The sequence below is a fragment of the Marmota marmota genome, unplaced genomic scaffold (assembly GCF_001458135.2).
Source record: "Marmota marmota marmota unplaced genomic scaffold, marMar, whole genome shotgun sequence".
In the NCBI taxonomy this organism is placed as follows: domain Eukaryota; kingdom Metazoa; phylum Chordata; class Mammalia; order Rodentia; family Sciuridae; genus Marmota; species Marmota marmota.
In genome coordinates, this window is record NW_026000196.1 from 9145876 (window position 1) to 9170342 (window position 24467).

Genomic DNA, 24467 nt, shown 5'->3' on the forward strand with positions numbered 1-24467 from the left:
TTTTGGCATTGTGTATCTGGCTGTTTGTAGTGCAAGTCTCACCATGTAGCTCCTCCTCCAGAGTTTGTGCTATTGCTAACTCTACTAACAGTGCTTACAGCTCTTGTCTCAAGTAGGCCCTGGAAGGGGTGGGTAATAGCTTCTAGTCTCTGGACGCCTTATTGTATCCCATTTATTTCCTCACCTATGATGGAAGCTCTCAGCAGTCCCTTCACAGAGCCTTTGCAGTTTGATCATCTGAATGACACAAGAAGACACAGTGTAAAAGAAAAAAAAAAATAAATTTATAGAACTCCTTTGCTGTGGATGAAAAGTCTCCCTGGGTGACTTGCTCCAAGTTCAAGGCCTTCTTGCATATAAAAAAAAAAAAAAAAAACCTGTCTTGAGTGCATGTGGTTGACAGCTTCTTGATAAAAGGGATCTGGTCACACATACAGGNGTGGGTGGGTGAGAAGGGCTATGGCTTGGGGAATTTTACCCTGGGTTCAATCCTCAGTACCAAACAAAACATCCCCACAAACAAGCAAACAACAATGAAACAAGCAAAACAGTGCCAACACGTGAGGATACACTGTTGAAGAAAAAAAAAAAAGTCCTTGTGTTGGAGCTTATACTAGATGGAGAAGTTGTGTAAATCTATGATTAAGAAACCTGGTAAAAGCAGGGGAGGTGAAAGTCAAGCATGCTGTGGAGTATGCAAGTGAGTATCCAGCCCAGCTTTCTGTGTACCATCAGAGATATTTTCTCAAAGGAAAGAACATGTAATCTGAGACCCGAAGAATAAAACTAGTTAGCCACAGGAAGGAGAATGGGTGAGTGGGAGGGAGCAGCTTTATTTTTAAGGTATTCTAGGCTGAGAGAGAAAACAGCTGGGGCAAAGACCAGTAGGGATAAAAATAATTTGGGAAATTGTAAATATATCTGTTGAGTTGATAGGAGGAAGAGGAGGAGGAGGAGGAAGTGGAGAAGGAGGAGGAGTGAGAGAGACATAAGAGGCAACAGAAGAAGAAGAATCATATCACAAAAAAGCCTTATAAATGAGATTAAGGGTACAGGTGAGGTCAGTGAAGAACCATTCAGTCCTTTTTAAAGTAGATAGCATGTAACATGCTTAATAATACTCGTGTTTTAGAAAGATTGCCCTGTCCATAGGGGAAGAATGAACTGGAGCTTGGTCAGAACAGAGGGGCCTTTATTAGGGCGTCTCGTGTGTCCCAGGCCGAGATGGGTTGGACTGGAGTGGAGATGGTAGGGATGGAGAGAGAGAAGTGGCCAAAGTGCAACGTGTGGTCTCCTTATTTGATGTCAGCTGTGTTCATCTCTGTGTCTTCAGCACCACGGAGGTGCTCAGGGAATAAATGTTTTGAGTAGTGAATTTCAGTGACATGGTGTTTTTGTGACAGTGGTTGCCTTCATGCCTTTCCAGACCTATCTTTGTTAGGACAATTCAGTAAGATTGTGAAATCGATGTGTAGGCTTAGTTCAGCCTGCACACCAAGGTGCCCGATGCTTTATTTAACAGGGTGTATTCAAACTCTGGGTCTGTCTCAGTTCTCTTCTGCCATCTGCTGGGACGAGCATTTCATAACATCCCAAAACTGGATAACCAATAGAGACAAAACCAAGCTTATAGGCTTTGTGAAAGACAGAGGGGACAATACCCTGGACAGATTTACCAGTGTGACATCCGTGTCACCTCCCATTTGCAGCTCATCTTTAGTGTTTACCAAAGATGAAAATCTACTTCTGTTTTTTAGTACAAACTTTTAAAAAACGTTTTTATTAGTACATTATAGTTATACGTAATAGTGGAGTTCACGTTGACACAATCACTCATGCTTGGAATGCAATTTGCTTCATTGCAGTCCCCAGTGCTTCCTCTTTCCCTCCCCTCCTCCCTCGCTGTGATCCCCTTTTTGTTCTCTACTGGTTATTTATTTATTAATTATTATTATTAAAAATATTTTTAGTTGTAGTCGGACACAATACCTTTATTTATTTATTTATTTTCATGTGGTACTGAGGATTGAACCCATGGCCTCACATGTGCTAGGTAAGCACTCTACCACTGAGACCCAGCACCAGCCCCTATTTATTTATTTTTAATTGGTAACACACACACACACACACACACACACATTTCACTGTAGTATATCATCATATACGAACATGGCACAATTTTATCAATTTATTCCACATTTCTTCCTTTTTGGGTTCCTTCTCCCACCCCCCTCAATCCAATCCCTTTCTTCTACTCCACTGATCTCCCCTATATTTTCAGTGGATCTGCTTCCCCCGTTTTCTCCTTACTTTGCTTCTGCATATGAGAGAAAACATTCAACCCTTGACTTTCTGAGTTTTATACAGACTATCTTAAGCATGTCTATCTAGACTATCTTAACATTGTCTTTGGAGTTTTTGCAACAACCCTGTGTATAATAACAACCATTATTATGCTACCTTTTTTTTTTTAATAAGGAGACAGAAATCCAGAGATTTAAACAAAAAACTAACTCTGAATAATAATTCAGTGGCCAAGCCAGGTCTGAAGACTCCTTGACACTTTTTCCATAAAACATCTCAAAAAAACACAACACAAACAAAAAATCAAGGCGACTTCCAGTGGACTAAGATAAGCCCACCCTAGACCTGGGGAGAGAGGCAAAGCCATCGGCCCAGCTTGCTGGCTGCTTTTCCTGCTTCGTCTACTTCCCCATTTATCGTTGCATTCCGCTGTGTCCACTGTTTAAGCCTTCTCATTCCATGAACAGCTGATGGTATTGTCCTTCCCCCCCATTGTGTACATACAGGACATTTATTCTCACTCCTCCGCTTTCCACCTCTACTTACCTCTTCCCCAATCCTGATTGGCATCAGCTACATCTTAGCTTTTACACAGGGAGGTTTGATTTCATTAAGATTTTTGTGACAGGGCTTTTGGACACTTGCTGCTTTCTATTCCATCATGTTCCCATGGGAGAAACTGAGAAAGGAGTCTTTTAGAGCAAACCCACAAGTTCCCATGAATTAGCATTGTGTGTTTCTCTTCCAGGCAACCGAAAGCTCTCAGATTAATATACCCTTGGACTTGTCAAAGCTCTTGGGGCCCAAATCGTGAGAAATAGGAGAGGATTCAATCTAAGGAGGCGATTTCTTTGCATTGAGTTATGCTGGGTTATTAATGGGGGTAGTAGACAACAGAATGTCTCCTCTCTGACAATTCTTTCTACTGACACAGACATTTGTGCTGGTAGCAGATGGATAGGTCACACCAACTGAATGGAACAACTGTACTTTACAAAGCTCCATTTTAATTAGTAAAGATAAACCCAGTTGGGCATTGTGCCCAGGAATTCAGTGTGACATTTAGTAGTAAGAAGAATACAGTCTTTGACATCAATTTTAACCAGGCAGGATGAATGACTGGAGGTGAAAATGGATAGATACCTTGTAAGGGTTGTGCTAGAAACTGAAGTTCTGATTGCTGTGCCTGGGGTTCAAAATTTCATAGGTCCTTTCTGTCCCCTCTACACCTGCATGGGTCAGAGAATGTAATGAAGGACCCCTCCCTTCCCTTCTGAGGAGATTGGCTTCTTTTATTTTACCTATGTTATCTGGAATCATAAAAAGAATATGGATTTGGAAGGAGACAGTTTTAGGTCTGAACAGCAGACTCAACATACTTTACAATATCTTGGCAAGTATTAATGCGAGCAAATTCCTAGATTTCTGATCTTCAGTTTCCACAAATAATGAAAATAAATACACACCTTATAGATTTGGCTGCAAACAGTAAAGGAAGATAACATATGCAGAGCACCTCTTATGCCTGAATTAGAGGGAACATAACAAAAAGACAAAAGCTGCCTTTGTCTTTATTATTCACTGGCTTGAGATACACATTCACCTTAATATTTAACAGCTCATTCCATATTCCATACCATTGATAATTAGAATGTGATTTCTCTTTTCATGCTATTCTCTCTTCTGTTAAAATGCCAAAGTCCCTTCCCTCCAGGGATACTCTTTGATTTCTGGATATTTTCACCTCCAAAAGGGAAAACTACGATGTCCAGGATTTTTGGCTGTTATTACCAATTCTACCACATGATGGCGTGGTTGAAACAGGCAATCTTGCCACAGGGCGCCATCTTCCTGGTCCAATGCCCAATAGATCTCAGGGAACTAGATTGGCACCTCGGTGGAATGCAGCAGCTGCTGTGTCTCATCAGTTTAGATAACTTCTATTTATTTATTTTTATTTCTACATTTAAAAAACAATTTTTTTTAGTTGTTGATAGACCTTTATTTTACTTATTTATAAGTGGTGCTGAGAATTGAACCCAGTGCCTCACACATGCCAGACAAGTGTGCTACTGCTGAGTCCCAGCCCCAGTCCTTATTTCTACATTTTTGTAATTGGTACATTATAGTTGTACACCTTGATGGGATTTGTTGATGCATGTTGGTACATGCACACAATATAACAATATAATTTGGTCAACATTGAACCCCAGCACTTCACCCCTTCCTTTCTATATCCCACCCTCTGATCCATTTCTTCTACTGATCTCACTTTGATTTTCATGTGGTTCCCCACTCCCCATCTTTCTTTTCATTTTTCCTCTGTAGCTTCCTCATGTAAGTGAAGAAAACATAAACTTCTGAATTTGGCCTTTGACTTTCTGAGTTTGGCTTATTTTGCTTAACAAAATGGTCTCAAGTTTCATCTATTTCTCCTGCAAATGACATAATTTCATTTTTCTTTATGGGTGAATGAAACTCCATTGTGTATATAAACCACATTTTCATCATCCACTCATCTGTTGATGGATACCTATGCGGTTTCCATAATTTGGCTATTGTGAATTGTGCAGTTATAAACATTAGTATCACTATAATATAATGACTTTAATTCTTTAGGCGAAATACTGAGGGGTGGTATAGCTGGGTCATATGGTTTTTCCATGCCTACCTAGTCTCTTGAAGAACTTCCATACTGATTTCCATAGTAGTTGTACTAATTTATAATCCTACCAACAGTGTAAAAGTGTTCCTTTTTCTCCACATCCTTTCTAGCATTTATTTTTATTTGTATTCTTGATGACTGCCATTCTGACTGGTGTGAGATGAAATTTCTGCCTAGTTTTGATTTGTAGTTCCTTAAATGCTAATGATGTTGAACATTTTTTTTATACATTTGTTCACCATTCATATTTCTTCTTTTGGGAATTGTCTGCTTAATTCATTTGCCCATTTATTAATTGGGTCATTTCATTTTTTGGTGCAAAGTTTTTTGAGTTCTTTATATATTCTAGGTATTAATCCTCTGTCAGAAGAGAAGCTAGCAAAGATTTTTCTCCCATTCTGTATGTTCTCTCTTCACATTCCTAATTATTTCCTTTGCTATAAGAAGCTTTTTAATTTGACGCAATCTGTTTATTAACTCTTGGCATTATTTCCTGAGCTTTGGGGGTCCTATAGAGAGAGTTGTTGCTTGTGCCTGTATGTTGGAATGTTTACCTTACATTTTCTTCTAGGAGTTAAAAAGTTTCTGATCTAATTCCTAGGTCTTTGCTCCATTTTGAGTTGATTTTTGTGCAGGGTGAGATATAAAGGTTTGTCTTATTATTTTTTTTAAATTTATTTATTTATTCTAATTTGTTACACATGGCAGCAGAATGCATTTCAATTCATAGTACACTTATGGAGCACAATTTTTCATATCTCTGGTTGTACGCAAAGTAGAATCACACCATTCGTGTCTTCATACATGTACCTAGGGTAGTGATGTGCATCTCATTCCGCCATGTTTTGTCTCATTCTTGTACATATGGATAACCAGCTTTCCAAGGACCATTTGTTAAAAAGGCTGTCTTTTCTCCAGTGTATGTTTTTGGTAACCTTGTCAAGGATCAGATGACTGTAGATGGGTGAATTTGTCTCTCCATGCCTTTTATTTTATACCATGGGTCTATCTGTCTGTTTTTATGTCAGTATTATGCAGTTTTTGTTACTATAGATCTGTAGTGTAATTTGAAGTCAGGGATTGTGATGTTTCCAGTGTTGCTTTTTTTTGGTTTAAAATGGCTTTAGTTAATCTGGTTTTTTTTTTTTATTCTTCCAGATGAATGTTAGGACTGTTTTTCTAGTTCTGTGAAGAATGCCATTGGTATTAGATCACTTCCACTCAATCACTTCTTGTAATGGAGACTAAGCTGTGAGATCATTGTATAGAGGAGAGATCTTCACCCAATGCTCCCTGCCCATGGATGAGGTCTATTTAATCCTCTCCCTTGTTTAATCACTTTGATCTTTTAGTTGACATATCCAGAGTTTCATGAGAGATGGCTTATTTGCATGTGGACAGCTGTCACCATGTTCAAGTAATTAGTGTTCTTCTTCCTGGCAGTATTGACAGGCAGATTCTTGCGATAAAGAGGCCCTCTCAGGAGAGTCAGCTCTGATAAAACTTTGGAAAACTTAATGCCTGGTTGGGCACACCTCTGCCCAGATGAGTTCCTTAGAACTAAATGTTTCTGTCCATACTCGTGGGACTTGGGCTGGACCCAGGAGGCTGTGAGTGCTAAAGAAATGTTGGAAGTAATAATGTTGTCTACTCTTGTCCATCTCTTAAGCCAGATCTCATGTCTTTAAATGTACTGAGGGTGCTTGCCATGGGGAGGAGGGTGTCCAAGGTAGTTAACTCTAGAAAGCCAATTGCCAAACTTGATTTCATCAGAATCTCATTTTTTCATTTATTTCACATTTTTGTATTGTTTGAATTTAATTCACAGTTATGTGCTGCATAATGATGTGTTGGTCAACAACTGGCTGCATTTACAATTGTGGTGTCATAAGATTGTAATAGAGCTAAAAAACTCCTGTCACTTCATAACATCATAGCCAATATAAATGTTGTAGTGTAATGCATTATTCACGTATTTGCAGTGATGCTGGTGTAAACAAACCTATAGCACTGCCAGTCATATAAAAGCAGAGCACATAAATAATGTACAGCATACATAATTTATGATAATGATAATAAATGACTATGTTACAGATTTATGTATTTACTATACTCCTTTTTGACATTATTTTCAAGTGTACTTCTACTTATTAAAAAAAAAAAAAGGATTCACTAAAAAAGAGCCAGCAGTGGTCTCATATATTTTATGTTTAATGTGCCTATTGATTACATCAAGAGGCCATATTGAAGCTGGGTGAGGTGGTGCACAGCTTTAATCCCAGTGACTGAGGAAGCCGAGGCAGGAGGATCAAAAGTTTAAGGCCAGTCTTAGCAACTTGGCGAGACCCTGTCTTGGTGGAAAAGAAAAAGCCACATGGAGTGATAATGATTAACCTAGACCATCTAGGTTACAAACCTTGTGCTTTGTGATATTTGCACAATGATGAAATCACGTAATGATACGTTTCTTTTTTTCATATATTTTTAGTTGTCAATGGACCTTTATTTTATTCATTTATTTATATGGGTGGCTGAGAATTGAACCCAGTGTCTCACACATGCTAGGCAAGTGCTCTACCACTGAGCCCCAGCCCCAGCCCCTGACATATTTCTTTGAATGTGTCCTATCTGTAAATGGAGCACGACTGTGTTGTGCACTGGGCCGGTGACTTTACTGCCTCCGTGAATTAAAAAGCCCCAAAGGGGTTGAGAACAAAGCTGAAGGTGCTGGCTTGGGTAGACACTGGTTGTTGGATTCTGTGGACCTGATAATTGCCTATCCTTGTACTTCTCTATGGAAAGGAAGGATTCCCTTACATATACATATAAAGTCTACTTTAGCTGCATAGGTTTTTGCTATTATTTGGGCAATGTTAGCTGTTCCAGCAGATTAATTCCACTTCCCAATAGATTAAAACAATAAAAATCTCTCTCAGATTCCCCAGCAAGCTGGTTGGGAAGCTCTTGATGTGGCTTTTCAGAGCCTAGGCTCCTTCTGTCTTGTGACTCTGACATCTGCCAGGTCCCGAGTTGTTTTTACTCATCTGATGGGTTGAGAAGAGGGATTGTGTTTCTTAATCACTGGCTTAGAGAGACACCACCATCATATCATTTCCTAGAGTGACACCATCATCACACCACAGAACTAGTTCTGCCTAGAAACGGAATGGAGATACAGTTCCTGTTGGGCAGCCTCTTCTTGAAAACAACAATACACTATGGAGGAGGATCACTCTTCTATGATAATCAGACAACCATTTTATTTTATTTAAAATTTTTTATTTGTTCTTTTTAGTTATACATGACAATAGTATATATTTTGACATAATATACATACATGGAGTATAACTTCCCATTTCTGTGGTTGTGAATGATGTGGAGTCACACTGGTTGTGTATTCATATAAACACATAGGAAATGTATGTCTGATTCATTCTGTCTTTCCCATTTCCATCACCCTTCCCTTCCCCCGACTCCTTCCTGTCCATTCTGGTGAATCTCCCCCACTTACCCCCGCCCATGTGTCTATTATGAGTCAGCACCTGCATATCAGAGAGAACATTAGGTCTTTGGTTTTTTGAATTGGCTTATTTCACTTAGCATGATAGCTCCAGTTCCATCCATTTATGGGCAAATGCCATAATTTCATTCTTCTTTATGGCTGAGTAATATTCCATTGTATATACATACCACATTTTCTTTATCCATTCATCTATTGAAGGGGACCTAGATAGGTTCCATATAGCTTAGCTATTGTGAATTGAGCTGCTATAAACATTGTTGTGGCTGTGTCACTATAGTGTGTTGACTTTAAGTCCTCTTTAGTCAACCATTTAAAAAGGCATACTCACTCAAATGACTTTGGATCTTGGAAAACTTCAACATTTAATCTCATCGAGTCACTTTCCATAGGGATGCAGGCACATTAATGTTTATAGCAGCAGAATTCACAACAGTCAAGGTATGGAATAAACCTAGGTTCCTGTCAACAGATGAATTAATCTAAAACAATGTGGTATATTTACACAATGGAGTACTACTCAGCCATAAAGAAGAATGACATTATGGCATTTGCTGGCAAATAGATGGAACTGGAGACTATCACGCTAAGTGAAATAAGCCAGACCCAGAATTTCAAAGGTTAAATGTTTTCTCTGATATGCAGAAGCTAGTCCAAACTAAGAAAACAAAAACAACAAACAAACAAACAAAAAACCCAAACAAAACAAACAAAACCAGAAAGACAGAAAGGAGGGGGATTTCATCAAAATAGAAGAGAGATCTATGGAATAGAGGAAAGGGATTTAGGGAGAAGGAGGAGGGACAGGATAAGAGAAGAAGAGTAGAATAGATCTGATCTCACTTTCCTATGTACATGGATGAATATACCACAGTGCTCTCACCATCCTGCACATCCACAAGGCACTAATTAAAACAACAACAACTATAAGTAAACAGTAAAAGTGGGAAGAGGATAGGGAGAGGAAAGAGGGGAGGGAAAGGAGAAGTACTGGAGATTGAATTAGAGCAAATTATACTCCATGCTTTTATAATTATGTCAAAATGAATCCTAATGTTTTATATATAAAACTAAAAAGAACTAATTAAAAATGTCATTTTCCAACTCTAGCAAAGGAAACTGCAAGAAAGAGAGATCATTTGGAGTCACTCAGAGGGAAAGTTGGGATTCCGATTTGCCACCACGAAGCTTCCTCCTTGTTCTGCACAAGCCATCAATGTAGAGTGTGGAAGTCCATCTATTAGTCAGGAAGAGCTTTTGAAAGGTACAATTCCTCCAAGCATTGTAATAATGCAAATATAATATGTGTTTCCAAATATTATTAATATAATTTAACACCTTTTTGTGTAAGAAGTAGCTATACCTCTAGTAAATTGCTGGTGGAATTTTTAATTGTCTTAGCCATTTGGAGAAGAAACTAGCATTATATCTTAAAGTTGAAGGTGCTGGCATCCTCTGACCCAGCAATTCCATTAGTGTCATCAATAAGGATTTATTTCCAATCAGCAAACCCAGAAAAACCAAATTGTGCAAACAATGGCATATATAAGTGGCTCCCAGTGGTTTCGTTTTTCAATCAGATGATATTTGAAAAGCCTGAAAAATTGATCAAGTTCATATGAAAGAAAAAAAAATCGATTCTGGAATACTGCTGTTGGTAGCTGAGCACGCACATCGACAGCAAATGTTGAAATGGTGGAGACCATGCTGTATGCCTCAGAGATTCTCAGGGCAAGTTTTTTTTTGAGAGTCAGCCTTTGGGATTACAATAGTGGCATACATAGTACATTTTCTTTTTCCTTTTTATTTTAATTTTTTTGCAGCGCTGGGTATTAATTTTTTTGCAGGGCCTCATGCATGGGAGACAAGCACTCTACCACTAAGCTACCCACCAGCCCAGTATTCTCTTCTATAATCACGTATCTGAGGACTTCCCCTCTTCAGAATATGCTGGAAATATAAAATGTATACAAAATAAAATAGGCCTTTGAGCAACAGAAACATGTCACAGATGTCAAGAGCTAAAGCTCCTGAGTTTCACCGTGAGGCTTCCTCACACACTGTCACTGTGAGCTTATTGAATTTTGTTTTGTGTTTTTCCCTAATAAGCTTGGCTAGCTGTTTCCTCTTGTAAGCTGGTCTAGAAGTAGTAATCCAGAAATGTGTGTATGTGTATGTGTTCACCCTGAACGATCGTTCTTGATGGGGGGTGAGTTTGCCCCTCGATGCAGGGACATTTGGCGATGTCTGGAGGCCTCTTTGGCTTGACTGAATAGGAATCGAGAGTTGCTACTGGCATCTCGGAGGAAGAGGACAGGCTTGCTGATAAATGCACAGGAAGGTCCCCTTACCAGAACTAAGAATTATCTACCCCCAAACTGGGCTGGCAAGGACACCAGTGAGGTATGTGTGTGGTAATTTACAAATTAACAGTGGAGTAGAGGAAGAAACATGAAAAAAACAAAAAGACGCAGGCACTTAAAAAAATAAAATTCACAAAAGCATGTTAGTGTTGCACCTTTTAGCATGGAGGCAAAGAACTGTATGCATGCCAATAACCTCTAGACTATCGCTGTATTTGGGCATTGAGTCATAATAGCTGTTCCAATAATGTTAATATATTCAGCTTAATAAAACAGGTGGGGGATGTTTATTACCTGCAGCTAAGCGGGGACTGTGGATGGTAAAGAATGGCATCCAAGATAAATAGACATCTCTACACTCTGCCTGGAGCTAAGGGACTGTTTGCTACCAGTGTATTGGAGGCAGAATTTATGTAGGAAAGTACCTATATTAAGGAGTCTCCATTCTGCTGCTGTGTGACCTTGGATGGTCTTAAATCTTTTGTTTCTGCAGGGAATTATAATGCCTTCTATGCTTAGTGTTACAAAGACTAAGTAAAAATATTTTTAAACTGTCTGATACATATAAAAAACTCAATAATGATAGCTCTTATTACTATAGTAAATACATAATAAGTAATTTCTAATAATAAAATGTGTTTTATACTTAGAATATATCTATATAAAAACACAAAATAATGAATAAACCTCAGTTCTTTAAAATTTGATGCTCTGACATCTAGACATTCTGATATTTTGGTACTTGACAAATAAGTAGTAACTGGCTTAATCTCAATGGCTTGACTTCTGGTGATGGTCTCCCTCACCCAATGCACAGTCAGCTGGGGGGAAGTTTCTGGAACATCATCAAAGGGGGAAAGAATCTCTAAATCAGACAGTCCTCAGGGATTGGGGAAAGGCTAAATATAAATAAATAAACTTGACATGGAACAATGGGTTGCGTTACTTTATTTTGTTGAACTTCCTTTACCTAATAGCAATTCAAGGCTTGCCTAGCCTGGCTCCTACAGTCTGGGAGGGCAAGGCAGCCCCACAGGAAGTGCACACTGTCCTGTCCCTTCTAACAGAAAAAAACCAACATTGGTGGAGCAGTCATGCATGTAGGGCATGCGCACAGGTACCCATGACCAGCTCTCCTTCAACTCCGAGCCTCTTACCGCTTCATCTTCAGACAGCACTGAGCGAGTATCCCAACTTCGGTGCTTGCTAACTAGATGCAGTTCAATAACAACTCACATCTTGTAGAGAAGCAAGTTATTTTATCTCTAAGCTCAGATTCCTCCCCTATATAATAGGGGTAGTAATAGTTTCTATTTCACAGGGTCATTGTGAAATAGAAAACATATTATTAAATAAAAATTAAATGCTTGCATTCAATAACTAATAGATATTAGCTGTCAGTTGTTATATATAGGAGCTTAAATGCTAGTCATTCTTTTTATTATTAATTGGAATGGCTTTGGATGAAGATCTTATTGATTATCATCATGATAATTTTGGTCCTAGGTGGCAAGATCTTCAGGATGATTCATCTATTGGACTTACAGTAGTTTTAAATTAGTTCTTGAAAGTTAAATAAATAAATATGGGCTGAGGATGTAAATCATTGGTAGAATACTTGCCTAGCACGTGTGAGGCCCTGGGTTTGATCCCTATGCACTGAAAAAGAAAATAAAGTTGAGTAAATTTTGCTTTTAATAAGAAATGAGAAAATGTTTCCTTTAAAACAAAATACAAACAATATCATTTTTCATACAGTAACAGTTTGGATAGGGAACATTATCAAATAGAAGAAATTGCTGTAGAAGTGACAAGCTCATTGTTTAAATCCTTTTATAGTTTTACACTGGCAAAAGGAATATGTTTTTTTATATCCCACATGTCATTTAGAATATTCTGGGCTCTTAGTTTTTTTTTTCTTCTATATTATTTTCTGTTTTAGAAGATGTGAACAGCAAGGGTGCTCATTGGCTTAAGCCTGATATCCTTGGTGCAATCCTCTCTGTTCCTATAATGCATGATTTTTGAGGTCTGCATATATAAAAGCCAGAACTTGTCTCAATTGGGACAAACTTTGATTTTTTTGGCTACCTGAGCAGATAAAGATGAGATAGCAGGAAAAACAGAGTTGTAGGTAGTAATGATTCCTTGCTTTAGGGCTTAGACCTGGGCCATCTTCTCTTTTAATACTGACTTGCTGAGGGATTTCATTCTGTCTGCTGAGTTTATTTCACTACTTCAGCCTTTTGTTCCGTGTCTGTCCCAAACTGGCTACAAATTGGAGGGTTCCTCCACCCTTCAGGTTCAATAATTTGCTAGAACAACTCACAGAACTCAGGGAAACACCATATTGTACCATTGCAGTTTACTAAGAAAGACACAAACCAGGACCAGCCAAATGAAGAGATGCAAAGCATGAGGTCTGAGGATTTCCCAAACGTGAGGCTTCTGCATCCTCAGTCCACATCTAACGCTGCCTCTTCACTTGGGCTTGCTGATGTCCAATGGATGACAGGAATGAGATGAAGAGGCTCGGCACTTCTGTTTTCATATTACATCTACCCCTTTGGTGCCTTAACTTTTGGGTCTGATTCTACCTGACTTTGCATGTAGACATGTTGGTGGCCCGTGGGAACTGGTATGTTTTCTTCCACCCCCATTCTTGTGCTTTTTCAGCAACAGTAGCAGCCCAAGCACCTGAAAGTCTATCAGAAGGCCCAGACAGAGCCTCAGGCCAGGATGTTTGCACAGGATGATGGCATCAGCAGCAAGAGTAGCCTAGCAATTCCTGGGAAAAGTTGACCATGACTGCCCAGTGGTATGAATCTCATGCAGAAAGAAACTTCTTTTGGAACCGTGCCCCTGGCTGGTGGAAAACTACAGGACTTTAGCTCACCCCTAGCACATCAATAAATGCTTACATGTCCCTTTGTTTTGGGAGCGCCCTGGTCCTTTCATCAGCACTCTCTCCCTTCCCTGAAGCCCCAGTTGCAGTCTTGCCCATATGTTCCCGCTCACTTGACTGGATTTTGTTCCTTCCATCACCCAGTCAGAAGTCCGTCTCCACTATGGGGACCCTGGTACTAGAGGCTGATGCCTCAACTGAAGAGAGTCTGGCGGAAGATGGTGTCCTCAACCTTTGACATGGGACTGAACTCCAGGTACCAGGATTGCATTGCGCCAACCTACTTGTTAAGGCTTCAGACTGAGAAGTCATCCATCATTTCTTCCTTCTGCTCCCCCACCACAACCAATCTACCCCAAAGCCCCGTAGTTTCTACCTCCAAAACGTAGCCCAAACCCATCCACTTCTCCCCATCTCTGCTGCCACCACCCCAGCCCGAGCCATTGACCTTTCTCACCTGAACAATTGTGTGGCCACTTCTTTGGTCTTCCTCTCTCCACTTATGCCCCTTGGGGCCACTGTTGATTCTCCACTCAGAGATCAGGCTGATCTTTAGAAACATAAATCAGTTAGTGACGTGCCTCTGGAACAAGGCTCCCATAGTTATCTCCAAGACTTGGAATAAAATTCGGATTTCTTCCTAAGGCATACAAGGTTGGGCACAGACTTACTCCTGTTTGTCTAACCTCAATTCCCTTTACTTCCTGTGATCAGACACACTGGCTTTGATCCTTTAACACAGGGATAGCCAACCTGAAAATTAAACTCACCTGGAGAACTTAAAAACTAGCACAGGAATGAGGCTCGGGTATCTGTAGCTTAAAAAGCTCCCCAGGTGAATCTAATGGGCAGCCAAGGCTGAGACTCAGAGTGTTAACACAGCAAGCTCTATGCTCTGGGCCTTTGTTCTTCCTGTCCTCTCTGGAATGCTGTTCCCAAATCTCAAAATTGCAGGGTCTCAGTTCAGACATCACCTCTTCTGAATGTCCTGACATTCCTATTGAAAGTGTTCAGCCTTCCCCCTGCCTTTATAATACTTATGTTGGTCTGTAAGTTTCTTATTTATTTAAGTTGACTTGTTTGGGTTTTCCCCAGTAGAATGTAGTAACACGGGGCTAGGGACCTCGTTTATTGCTGTATCCTCAGTGCCCAGCATAAAGATTGGCATACACAGTTGCTCAGTTAATACTTTTTAAGTTTTCTTTTTGTTAATGTTGGAGCTGGAGCTGGAGCCTATGGCCTTAGGCAGCAGAACACATGCTGTACCACCGAGCTACTCCTCTAGCCCCTTAAGTGTGTGTGCACTTTTTTAAAAGTAGGTGCATTATGATTATATGCAATAGTGGAATACATCATGACATATTTGTACCTTAAGCATTTCTTTTAAAAAAAAATATTTATTGTTTTTAGTTGTAGTTGGACACAATACCTTTATTCCATTCATTTATTTTTATGTGGTGCTGAGGATCGAACACAGGGCCCTGCGCATGCTAGGCGAGCACTCTACCGCTGAGCCACAATCCCAGCCCCTACCTTAAGCATTTTTTTAAACAAATAATTAAATATATGAATCACAGAAAAAATGAGTAAGCAATGTTCAACATGAAAAAAGAGTATTCCATGAACGTAATGGCTTTTTTTGTACTTCTGAATATAATTTGTTTATAACTCTTCTCTCTAGACACAGGTATATGTATATAGAATGCACATACATACATGTTCACATATATGTGCATATATATTATATGTGTATTACATACCCATTCTTTTTTTTAAGTTTCTGGTTTTGTTTATTTTTCCTCAGTTTTTAAAAACAAAGTATTAACTAAAATCTAATAAAAGATTGAATCCAGACACAGCAGTCCAATGGAGGATTGACTTCCCTGGTTTTATTCTTTGGGGAAACCCTGGTTTGTTTCCACTTCTATTGGTCCCCCATTCTTTTTTTTTTATTTTTAAGAAAAGATCATTCTTCTAACAATATTTGCCTAACAGTGTGAAAATGTGAAGTCCATGAAGTTCATGACCCCTGAGTAGCAGGGGAACTTGTGATTGTCGCTGTCTGATTGGAGATTGCTCAAGTCAGTTCCCAGGATCAAATTCTTCATGACACCTTGTCCTTTGATCATTTTCTGGCCATCTCGGGTCCCAGCTTTGGTGTCACTCCCACATCCTAGATGGACATACCTCTCCTATCTGCCCTGTGTGGCAGCCACTGCAGAGGGTTTGGTGTGACGGTCAGTCTTCATCGTAGACTCTGCTCTCAGGGATGCTGTCCTGTCTCTGCTCTCTCTGAGCACACAGCCCAGTGCTCAGCATACAGCTGGAGCTCAGCATGTGTAGTGGAAGCATTTGAGCATGGAGAAAGAAAAGGAGAGATTTTAGAGATAATCTGTGAGGCTCAAAACCCAGCTGTCACTGTGACTCCTCTTCACCTCATTTGTAAATGTAGTGTTTGTTTCCAAGAGTTTTGGGGAGGGCCAAATGAAGATTGTACTGGGAAGTACTTCTACAGGCTATGTTGGTTAAATTTTGATTTATTTTTATCTTATCTTATTGGCTTTCCTACCAGTTTTTGAAAAGAAGATTTGGCGGGGCCCCAGTCTACCTTGTTAGCCCACAGAGACTCACTGGGGCACGCTGCTCGCTCCTCTGAGGCTCTTTCACTCAGTGGCATTTCCCTGAATGTCTTGCTTATAAGCAGGACTCTGAGTGGGTGAGATTCTGGGAAGGCCAGGTCCCCCTGAGCCAGTCACCCCGTGGAGACCTGGAGGAGGGTTAGCATCTGTGACCAGCAAGCAGAAGACACATACTGAGGGCTTTGGGTCACTTTTCCTTCCTGATCCTTAAATGTGAGAAACTGACAGTGGCCTCTTCGATGAGCAATTTTCAATCTGATTCTCAGTGCCATGGAACTTACTGGTAAGGCTTTCTTGCTTAATGAAGGTTTTGCCATGATCTTTTTTTAAAAAAATGGGGAGTGGGGCTAGGGATTGAACCTAGGGCTTTCCACAATCTAGGCAAGTGCTCTTCCACTGAACTACATCCCCAACCTCAGGCTTTTCTTTTTTTAGGATTTAAAATTCTTGGCTTGCTCATACCCCAGGTCTCACTAAATTGCATAGGGCCTTGCTAAGTTGCTGAGGCTGGCCTTGAACTTGCTATCCTCCTGTGTTAGCCTCCTGAGTTGCTGGGATTACAGGCACGGCACCACCGTGCCTGGCAGATATTTTAAATATCATTTGCAATTGCCTACATTCAATATCCTAGGAAGATACATTGCCCATTGGCTTTGAGTAGTAATATATCCTTTTCCCTTTATTATTTGCCATGTATGTATTGCAAGTATTCTCTGTGCCAGTACTGTTCAGAGGTGTTTTCAGGGGCACTCCAATTTGAGAAACATGGGTTTTAGAACATAGTCAGATCATAGTTCTGATCTTCAGTGTGTATCCAAGGAGTGTCTACCATCTCCAGTATATTTAACTTTCTTAGTTTCTATGGAAGCTGGACTCTACTAGCAATGCCATTAAACATCTGAACCATACATTCAAGCATCCCTATTCTTATTTTATACATGCCAAGAAACCATCTGATGGCTTGTGTTCTGATTCATGCGTTCCACATCAGTAATTTTTTGCTCAGTGTGGTAGTTATGTTACTCATTATAAATGAATAAACTGGCATTCTGAGTCACTTGCTAGTTTCTGCAAATTGCCAATGTGAGATTATTCTTGAAATACTGTGATGTTCCTTCTGGTTCTTGATAACCAGTCACTTGCTTGAGGAATGAATAGACCCTGCACCTTAGTGGGGCTACCAAAATAATACCACCCTTTGAATTTTCCTACTGCTTGGTTGCTAAGCATAAATTTTCTTGGAAAATACAACCTTCATAATAAAATTTCCAGATAAAGAAAAATGAAGAACCAGTACTCTTTTTAGATTTTAAAATATTAGCAATAAGGATCTGTTCTCACAGGTCTTGAAGAATGTTGGACCCACAATCCTACAGTTGTTAATAATAAATAATAATAGGAGGCTCAGGGAGATGTTGGTCAAAGGATACAAAATTTTAGTTAGGTAGATGTGATAAGAAAAACAAAGCCTGCTGTTCTCCCAGGAACCTTCAGGGATGGTTGCTCTTTATGAAACTATTAGTCATTGTCATAAAAAATGTTGGGAGAGATGAATAATAATATATGGTTGTTTAAGATAGTTTTAAAGCCCTTAAACTTAAGCAACTGTTTTTTATTAAGCACATGTTGGGTGCTGTACAGCAATGAAGCCCTTTACTACCACACTTAAACCCAACTCTAACCAACAAGCAGAAAGGGGGAATTGATACATGGAAAGAATGCAATCTGTGATGGCTTCAGTGATGGTTGGATCCAGCGTCTCCAGTACTGTTAGGTTTCCCTTTCTTTGAGTTTTTATCTTCTTGATAACCTAAACTGTAGGTTGGGATGTGTGTGTGTGTGTGTGTGTGTGTGTGTGTGTGTATACACACTGGATATTGCACTTAGGGGCACTTAACCACTGAATCACATCCCTAGTTCTGTTCAGTTTTTGAGACAGGGCTTCGCTAAGTTGCTTAGGGCCTCACTAAGTTGCTGAGGCTGGCTTTGATTTTGTAATCCTACTGCCTCCGCTACTGAGCCTCTAGAATTACAGGTGTGAGCCATTGTGCCAGCTGGGACATTCTAATTTAGTAAAAATGTAAGGATGAAAGCCAACCCTAAGAGAAAAAAAAACATGGTGTAAAACCTATTGTTGTTACTGGGATTTGAACCCGAGGTGCTCTACTGCTGAGTCACATCTTCAGCCCTATTTGATTTTTATTTTGAAACAGAGTTTTGCTAAGTTGATCAGGCTGGCATGAACCTGCGGTCCTCAGGCCTCAGTCTCCAAAGTCCCTGGAATTACAAGCATGTGCCAACTCTATGCTGGGTTCCATGGCCATTCTTATGTCGTGCATATTGCCAGCTACTTGGTGATATCTCACATCCTGAATTATTTTGAAGCAAATTCCATAAATATGAAAAATCCCATAAAATTTTCATCCATAAATATGACCAGTTTGAATCTCTGAAAGATATGTCCTCTTTCAAAGACATGATATAGAGCAAGTTATTTAAAAAATTACTATTTTCTAATCTCAAACAATTTGTCAGTCTTCCGAATCTCCCTGATTTTTTTCGTGTGTGTGTGTGTGTGTGTGTGTGTGTGTGAATGTGTGTGCTTGCATTCCTGTGCATTTATACTTGGATTGGTGGAATCAGGATGCAAATAAGGTCTATACCTTGCATTAGATTTATTTTTTGAGTGTCTTTTTATGGGTTCTCTTTCCTGTTTTCTTTTTTCTCTTCCCTGACCAACTGCAAAATGTTTATGTGGTCAAAATTATCCATATTTGCTTTACTGTTCTGGATTTTGTGTTATGGTTAGGGGAAGAATTTTCTGCTCCCAAGTTAAATACATTTACTCATATTTTCTTCTGTATGATTTCACATTTTACTTTAAACCTTTGATCCATTTGGAATTTATTCTACTGTATGGTGTGAAGAATGGTTCCAATTTTGCATTTTCCAAATGACTATTCATATTTCCCAGCATCATTTGTAAAATGCCTGTCTTCTCCCTGAGTGCTCTTTTTAATTTTCTTAACCCATTTTTCAAGGAAGAATGTTATTGTGAGAATATTGGATAAGTACTATTCAGACCTTGTAACAAATAAGGCAATCCATAAATATGACATAGAAAAAATATGTTCATATATTATTAAAAGAAAAGAGATGCAGAAGGTATGTATTATGAATCAACTTCTGTATAAAATCATTTATATATGTGCAGGAAAATATCTGGCAAGATATTATTTAAGCTGTCAATGATGATGATTGACAGTGTACCTTTTATGGGGAGATTGAGGGAATAGAGTTTTTATTTTTTTCCTTGTATATTTTAGTACTTATTTATTTTACAATATGCACATATTATGCTGAGTTTCAAAATTTGAATAAAAAATAGGCCATTAGCATATCCTGAACTTCATTTAGTGCATATTTAGTGAGTTCCACTGTGTGCTGGGTTTGTCTTTCTGCTGAGTCTGTTTCTCCCACCCCATATTTTCTAGTTATCCACTTTCTCTGTTTCTGTTTTTTCGTCTGTGAAAAAAAGGCAGTTTCAGGATGCACTCAGGATGGATAATTAGGAGACCTGATTACTGGTCCCCACTTTACCAGGCAGCTCCATGAACTTGGAAACATTGCTTCTCTGACCCTCTGGGTCTACACCTGTTAAATATGAGGGCTTGGCTCAGTTCCTGTCTGTCTTGGGTTGTCCATCTCTGAAATTCTGTGACCTCATAATATTTATGTGCCCTTTGTATGCATCATCAGCCCAATCCCATTCTGGCCAGGCTGGCAAATTTCAGTACCTGTACATTCACACTGACTGCGAAGATAATCATTGAGCATATACTCTGTTTAGTTATGCCCATTCTCCAGATCGGGATAATGATTTACATTTATATTTAAAAAGTGTCATAATTGGCAAACAGAAGGACAATATTTTTGGCAATTAAATAATCCCTTTGAATAATCATGTTTTTCTTTGATATTGAAGTTATTTTACCTCGTTCGATAATATTTTTGAGTAACACTTTTAATATAGTCTTTGTTCTAATTTTATAAGTACAGTATGATTGCATTTATTAATATACTCAACTAAAGTAAGTTCAGCTATATGTAAGTGATTCTAGGTGTTTTAAGATGCTTCTTTTTCATTCATCATGGACTTCAGATGCAAGCTGACTACCTCATCTAGTGTTTGGCTGAAGAAACAGCTTTATGTTCCAAACCCACAGGAATTACTGATTGGGTTAATCAATGCATGTCTGAGTACTGTATTTGGTGCACAATTAGAGGGATTCAATTTTAACTATCCACAATTTTTCACATTACAAGTTGCCATTGGAAAGCAATACTGTCATTGAGTTTATTTCTCTTGTAATATATCTTCACTGCAGAAAACGTAAAAAAGAAAATATGGACAAAGAGGAAGATGAAAGTCATTGGTCATCTCTATATATAGAGAGCAATTGTAATGACTTTGAAAGGTGAATATTGCTCCAATATTTAATATATGCAAATATTTATGAGGTAGGAGTCAAATTGGAGATATTACCCTGAATACTTTCCCACACTGTATTCCTTTGTACTATGTCCTGTGTCATCCCTCCTCCCACTTATTTTATTTTTTATCATTAAATTTTTTTAGTGGTTGATTAACCTTTTCTAAAAAGTTATTTTATATGTGGTGCATATGAATCGAACCCAGTGCCTCACACATGCTAGGCAAGCATTCTACCACTGAGCCATGACCCCCACCCCTCTCCTATTGCTTTTTAAAGGCTCAAAATTGCCTTTTGAAACTTACATCTGAATTTAGAAGTCTTGAAATTCAAGTTCTGGAAGTGAATATTTTGAAAGTCCATGTTCCAAAGAGTTCAGTGCATAGAATTGCCTGGAGTAAACAAGAAGGGAAGAAAAGTCAGGCTCCCTGGTCCCAGGGGAGATGAAGAATTCTCTGTGCCAGGGGAAGGCATGTGGGAATGGGACACAGAACTTTGGCAAGAGATAGATGAATGGGTCTGAGAGGGATGACATAGACCCTCTGGAGGGGACCAGTACTTAGCTGCTTCCCTAAGTTGCTCTGCCTCCGTGAGTACCATTTGGGAGCCTCGAGGGAACTGCATGAGACCACGCCCGTGGACCACCTGCCTGATGTGAGTAACTGCTTCACCAGAGCCACAGAAAACAGTCAGCAGTCCCTCCCTGCCATGGCACTAGGACCACCCACGGAGATCAGCCAGTGGGTCTCTGGCACATTGATTAATTTGCTTGTGTGTTGGCCATCTGTTCCCAGAGATGCTGGTATTCCCCATCTGAATTACTTTGTGTGGCCAGTTGCACTCTTCAAAAGTCAAGAATATCTGTGAGCCCTAGTGACACCTGGAAGGGCAGCAGTGAGGTCACAGGGAAAGACTAGTTTGGTACTTGGGTGGAACTATATGAAATCAGCTCTCCGAAGCACATAACTCACCTCTTAGCTATCCAAAATTGGGGCCATTCTGTACAGAGTATTACGAGACTCTACTTTTGCACCTTATAATCTATCATGTGTCTTCCCCTCATGATTAGTCTTCCAGGGAGTGATTTTAGAGTAGATTTTAGGCTTAAAGTATCCCATCACATGAAGTTATATATCATGATTTATTTTAAAAATCCTCTTTTGTTGGACATCAAAATGACTGCCAGTGTTTTTCTGTTACTAATAATGCAACAATGACTTTCATTGTCTTAAATCTTTGTGAATGTCTGAATTTTAAAAAGTCTTAAAAATATGACAAGATAACTACTGTGAACAATATTGTCTGGGCTTTGGCTTAATTTTCCACGATTATTAGCAGCCTTTAAGGCAGCTGAAGAAGCCCCAGCTGCAATGCAGATGGGCAAAGCCTGCAGAGACTCTGAATGGGCTTAACACTCTGGGTGGGGAACAAAGACAGACACAGGAATATAAGATTGCCACAGAAACATAATTCCTAGTTAGGTACTCATCTTGATATCTAACCCATGTCTCAGATTCTGATGACCAGTGTATATGAATTGAGGTCCCACTCTGCTCAGCAGTCTCAGAGGGGACTCTGCACTTCCCAGTAGCCTTTGTCCTGGGAAGTCCAGTCTGAGTCAGCCTCACACATGAACAGAAAAACCATAAAATATTAATGTGTCATACTGACTTTGTTGCACACATTTGGAAAGTGGCAGTCTCGTCCAAATCAATAAACTTTGAATTATACATAAGAGTGCCACAAAGTCACACATATCCTTTGGGTTACATTGGTGGGAGGACTAGGAGCAGAGATGGAGGAGGATGTCAATCAGGGAGGGGCACAATCCCTTCTCTCCATATTTTCACCGCAGAACAAGATCATTCAGTGCTGGAGAGGGAAGTGTGAGACTCACCCAACATCTCAGGACTTGGAAGCACAATGTTGGGAGAAGCCTCTGAGTCATTTGACTTTTCTTCTTTGATATTGGGGAGAGAGGAAAACATTTCAGCATATTTACGTCTGCTTCCCTAGAATGAATATGTACTCATTATGATAAATTTGAAAAATGCAGGAAAGATTAAATTTTTTTTTCCATTTAAACAGACATTATTTTTCAGAACAGTTTTAGGTTAACAGAAAAATTGTGGAAAATTCCTGAGGAGTTTTCTGCTCTGTGGTATGGTCCTCTGTGTCTGCTGTGCTGTCTCTCTCTCCAATTTTGGGATAGTCATCTGCCCTGTAACCTCACTTCTCTGAGGATCTAGGAGAAGTTATTGATATTTCAGTTTGTTTAGCTTTTGATTTGTTGTTAGGATGGAGTAGTGGCTTTCGATCTTCTCACATGTCTGACTGGAAACTGGAAGTCTCAGAATGATAATTTGAAAAATACATCTGGACAGCCTAGTAAGATTTTTTCTTTTTGGTACTGGAGATTGAACCCAGGGACAATTTACCAGTAAGCTACATCCTCAGCCCTTTTTGAGACAGGGTCTTGCTTAATTGCCGAGGCTGACCTTCAGCTTGTGATCCTCCTGCCTCAGCCTCTGGAGTAGCCTGGATTACAGGTATGTGCCACTGTGCCTGGCCTAACAAGATTTGAACACTGTCAACTATTCTGATGATATATCTATAAAATGACACATAAATAATGTATGAATATGATTCATTCATATATATGTAAAATATGTAACTGCTTTCATAAAATTTGATTAAGGTTTGCCCAGCTTTGTATTTAGATGTTTTATTTAATTTTCAGTTATATTTTTTCTGTCATTAAATATTCCTGTCAACAGGAGGAAACATCAATCATCTAACATAACTAAGAGGGTACAGCAGAAAACTCACTGAGAAAGTCAAGAGACTTTGGCAATTAACAAAATGATCAGTGAGCCTTTAAGTTGGCATAAAATTATTATAGTTCTGTTAAAAAAACATAGCCTTTTTATCTTTGTTGAGGTTACAGAGATAAATAGAACACAGACTTTGGATTTAGGGGCACATACCTAGCTAAGGAGAAGGCTAAATGACAATCATAGTAAAAATATGGCCGGTGCTGTGGTGTACGTGATGTTTGGGAGAGCTGAGCAAAAGCTTTTTTACCTACCTTGGGTGGTTTCCTAAAATGGTAACAACTGAGCTGAGTTTTTAATAATGGTAAAGACTAGGCTGATAAAGACTAGGCTGAGGAAGATCTCTTAAAGAGAGATAACATCTATGAAAAGACGGAAGGGAGGACCCAAGGATGGTATTGAATGGCAAATGGAGTCAGAGTGCATTGATTCAGGAAAAGATAAGACCTGGGCGGAGAGGAAGCACCAAGTTCCTCCTTAGTTATTAGTTTCATTTTGGTCTCAAAGCATTGTATCTGAATGAAAAGGGAAAGAAACTCATAAATCTATGTAGAGCAGAATCTGTCACATGCTTTGGCAAAGCCAAGCTTCCCCAGTGGGGCTGTGTTCAAGGAATCCTATTTTGGAAGCAGTGGAACAAGGATCAGTTTAATTTAACATGAGTTTTGTGATTTATAGGGGGTAAACTTCAGTCATCTGAAAAAAAAAATCACTTATTTGGTGCCTTTAGAAATGTGACTTTCA

General features: G+C 39.3%; 1 protein-coding gene across 1 annotated transcript in view; it reads left to right on the forward strand.

The window, feature by feature from the left end:
- Window positions 1-24467, forward strand: part of Sv2b (synaptic vesicle glycoprotein 2B) — a 249654-nt gene that overhangs the window by 47023 nt on the left and 178164 nt on the right. Inside the window, exon 3 of the mRNA XM_048790306.1 lies at window positions 9600-9753. The gene's annotated coding sequence lies outside the window, so the exon portion shown is untranslated. The remainder of the gene's footprint in view (window positions 1-9599; window positions 9754-24467) is intronic.